Raw genomic sequence first — 4,409 nt, 5'->3', positions numbered from 1 at the left:
TTTTGGGGGGGGGGGGGGTTATCCCTTTGTAGAAAGACATGATGTTAATTGTTTTCTTTCTCAATTCGTGTCTAAGATTATATGTCACAAGTCCGTTTGACAAACCCAGTTCACCTCTACGTCTTCGTACAAACGTTTTTGTCTGGCTTCCAGTGTCTCAACCGATGCGTTAAGTGCGTTCACAAGTTCCTCTATTATTCTTACTGCCTTCCTTAGACGGCTTGCTGACAGACTTCCCATCTCTTTAATTGTTTGCATCCCCTTTGAATTGCTCTTTCAGAAGGTACAAAAGATCTAGATCTTCGATCAACTCTAAATGGCCTGCAATAACTGGCTTGAATCTTCTTTGTAGACTTGAATTCAGGGAAATGTCTTACGTAAAAGGCTTTTAGTGGGTTACCGCAAGACGTGACTAATGCAGTGGTGCTTATCTGACCTGTTCAAATTGTGCATTGATTATGGTGTTCGTATGATCAAACATAACTGCTTTCAAATTTGATGTAGATCCATGTAGAAAAATGGGAAACGTAAGGTGAGTAGTTTCCTCGCGGTCACTGAGTTTGGAGCAGAAGGTACATGTAAACAGATGGACGGAGTGATAGCACAGAAAGAAGAATGAGACAGATAGATAGATAGATAGATAGATAGATAGATAGATAGATAGATAGATAGATAGATAGAGAGAGAGAGAGAGAGAGAGAGGAGGGCGGACAGGAAACCGATTTTCATATATTTTAGTCGAAGAAGAACTTTACCTTTGGGAGTAATTTCTGCATAGTAGTTCTAGTGTTGAAAGCTTCACGCGAAGTTGACATTTAGTCCATTGTCATAATAGACTGCCCTCTTCGTAAGATGCGAGGTATGCTTAGCTGTAAGGCCCACCGACAATGTATAAATAATACTATTATATTATATTATATCTGTCCAATCTTTATTAACCTTAGATAATATGATTAGCCCTTTGTACTTTTCGTAGGCTACTCACTTGTCTATCTGCTGAGCTTCAGCATCATCATCGTCTTTTCTCAACCAATTCCCGAATATAGTCCACCAACATGAGCTTTGAATGCACCTCTGTCCAGTTGTATTCCATCTTCTTTAGGTCTGAATCTATGTACCTTAGACTGTTCGGCCTTCAGGTCTTTTTCTTCCCTTGTGAATTCTATCTTAAGGCTTGGTGGGTGGTCATAATGTTTGTTTTTGGTTCTCTCCCAGTGTGTCGTCCAATCCACTTCTATATCTGAGCAGCGGTGATTGTTTTGTTTTTTATTTCGTAGAATAGCTATGTTGATAATGACGTGTTCATCCTTGTTGTGTTAAGAAATATTTCCAACTTGAATTTTAAAAAGATCTCCTGTGAATAGAGCCAGAACGGCAAGGGATACATAATTTTGTGCTGGCCCGGAGGACAGTGCTACAGTGAGATACACGACGTGAAAATGTGGCCCTACACCCCGCCTAATACGATCTGAAAACAGCTGGAGTCCTAATTCAATTTGATCAGATCTAGAATTGTACTCTGGCCAACAATACGCCTCTTCCCCCCCCCCCCCCCAAATCCCCTACCCCTCTCCCCTCCCCGCCGAGTGGGCTGGAGGTAGCAATTAATGAACTCATTGCGCACTAGCTATTGAGCAGCACAAATTCAAATCTAATCTAGGTATCTGTACTCTGATATTCTTAAAAGATACTTTTATATAGTTAGATGTAATATTTTTCCTTGACTTCTTTTACCTCGTTCTTCACTTTATCATCATCTGAGGCTATCGCTCTGCGATCGAAACGATTCATATCTTCCCAGTTAGGTGAAAAATGCACACTGAAACGAAAACCGAATCTAATTTTCCTCCCTCAGACTGCACAGCTTGACCACTGGAAGCTAAATAAAAAACATTATCTTGTGACATGCGTGCATACGGGTAAGCTTGTTTTTTCTATTATTTGCTTGCGTGCATGTTTTGTGGAGTGAATGCGGCTGGAATATTGGGATTTTTTATATGGCACCTCCGTCCGGCGTAAAGTAGAACAATGCAGGAATTGGCAGGCACCCACCCTCTCCTGCCTTTGTTCCCGGTTGTTGAGTTTGGGTTATGGGGCTCGTCTGTGGATATTGATTGGGCCTTTTTTGCCAGCACACTAGGTTCCCTCCATTCACTGGGCGACTGGTTTGTTTCGATTTGCCAGAATCCGTTTGTGATTTAATCTGCATCGTGAAAACTGAACTGAGAATGAACTCGTGTTATTGTTTCGTATGTAAAGAGTATGCTTTTGAAATTTGTTTTTATCATTTTTGATCGGCAAATAAGAAGGCCACTTTAAACGGAAGACTCGCATGATTTTTTCCAAATCCATAAGGCACAGACTCAAGAATCATTTAAGGGCATTTTATATGACTTTGGGTGTCTTGTACGTTATTTGAGTAGTCAGATGTACTTTAGTTCAGCGCTCCGGGTAATTTATTACACTATAGGGTATAACGACCCCTATTAAACGTTAAATTAGTGCTGGCATAATTTTCTTATCTATAAAGGTACAGAGTTAATATTTTCACAAAGTAAACTCAGTATAGGTAGTTTCAACCTGTTAGAGGCTTTTATTTGATATTGTTTATAATAAGCAAGAAATCCCGGATTTTAACATATTATTATTATGACTTGCTAAAACACCGAAATTTCCTTTAAAATCAAAACCTCTGAGACATTTAGAATGTAGTAATATGAATAATATTTCGTAAATTAAAAAAGCCTCTAACAGGTTGCATCAACGCCAATTGCCTACACAGAGGCCAATTTTCAAAGAAATCCTAAAAACAGTCTCTGAGATTTCGCTGCACTAAAACTCCATACCCCTAAAAATATCGCGTTTTACAGAAAAAAAAGAAAAAAAAACTGCGTTTACATTGTTTTTACTTTTTTACAACCTCAGACAAAACAATGCAATGTTCCTATTTTTCAGTATCTGCCACTGCACTAGACCAATCACCCAGTTTGGAATAGAACTATGTAAAAATCAAATAAGAATGAAGTTTGGAATGATACTTTTAGTCATACTTTAGACTTTATTCAAAATAATAAAGCGATAAAAGGAACACTACTAAACGCTGAAGTACATTTCTCAACAAGTAGAATTTTCAGGATAAAATTGTGTAGGTTGTGAGGTATATTTTTTTCCTCTAAAAAAATATAATTATTTCTTCTTGAACTTCCTCCCAAAAGTAACTGGCTGTGCCTCTAGACAGTGGCATCACAAGACACCCTACTTCTGTTAGCCTGGGTAGATGACTGGTAACATACACGATAATGCCGATAATTTAAACTTCAAATCCGATTCAGGTCAGATCACATGTGCGTAATATGTATTGATTAGCAAAGTATTATGCATTGCACACTGAAGACACGAGTTTGATTCCGTATCAGAGAGATGATTTCATCTAGTTAAGTATCTCCGAACTTGCAGAAAACTTTTGGACCGAAAGAGCGTTCTAAAGTCTCGACATCAGTTATAAAAGTGGGATGTCCAGCAGGAGTGGGACTTTCAGTGAGTGTCAGACAATCATGGTCAATCATATTTTGGTAATAGCTAACTTTTTGTAAATGGCCGGTTTGTATGTCGCTTTTTGGACGTTTACTTCATTGACACTGTGAGGAACACATAACATGTTGTGGAATAAAAAAACCAGTAAATATTGCTAGTCAACAATAGTGTATATAACGAACTGCATTTTGAAAAACATAATTACTAAGATGGAGAAGATTACGGATTTTGAACAATAAAAAGAGAAACAGCGAACCTCGCATTCAATGCAACGAATCTGTCGAGTCCAATGTCCAAATTGTTCGGCCCCCAAAGCATTTCAGATGCTTCTGCAAAACTACCATCGCAAATGCTGGTTAATCTAGGGATCCTTTTGACTTATTGAATCAAAAGCTTTTTAGATTTTAAAGAGGGATACTTTCCGAAGTTTTGCCCCAAATTAATCACCACCGAAGTTTAGCATTCAACAACAGGTAAACATGTCTACCGTCAGCAATGATGCGGTTCCTGACCTTGACCAGTAATATGAAAATAGGTAAAATCGTCCAGTAACACTTACCGCTATAATACCAAATATCTCTCTCCCTCTCTGTCTCTCTGTCTCTCTGTCTCTCTGTCTCTCTCTCTCTCTAATTCTCTCTCTCTCTCTCTCTCTCTCTCTCTCTCTCTCTTCTCTATCTCTCTCTCTTTAGTCGGTGGTTGGCGGGTGCTCTGGTTAGGTGTGCTCCTTCTTTCCTATCAAACGTCGATCATCATTATCTCTCCTCCTTCTTCTTTGTGTTTAAATATATGCATATACTCGAGAGGAAACATACACACAAACACACCCCACACACACTCACACACACACTCACACACACACACACACACACACA

At 38.9% G+C, this 4,409-nt stretch overlaps 1 protein-coding gene across 2 annotated transcripts in view; it reads right to left on the bottom strand.

The window, feature by feature from the left end:
• Positions 1-1,892, bottom strand: part of LOC101845270 — a 36,649-nt gene extending 34,757 nt beyond the window's left edge. The window contains exons 1-2 of one of the 2 annotated variants that reach the window (XM_035972279.1): positions 1,735-1,892; positions 986-1,354 (exon numbers count right to left, since the gene is read on the bottom strand). The gene's annotated coding sequence lies outside the window, so the exon portion shown is untranslated. The remainder of the gene's footprint in view (positions 1-985; positions 1,355-1,734) is intronic. The other variant, XM_035972284.1, reaches the window with a different exon arrangement.
• Between the last annotated feature and the right edge of the window lie 2,517 nt (positions 1,893-4,409).

This window comes from Aplysia californica, unplaced genomic scaffold (genome assembly GCF_000002075.1).
Source record: "Aplysia californica isolate F4 #8 unplaced genomic scaffold, AplCal3.0 scaffold00639, whole genome shotgun sequence".
NCBI classification, from domain to species: Eukaryota; Metazoa; Mollusca; class Gastropoda; order Aplysiida; family Aplysiidae; genus Aplysia; species Aplysia californica.
The sequence above is the reverse complement of the archived record's forward strand: the minus strand, read 5'-3'. Positions and strand labels throughout refer to the sequence as shown.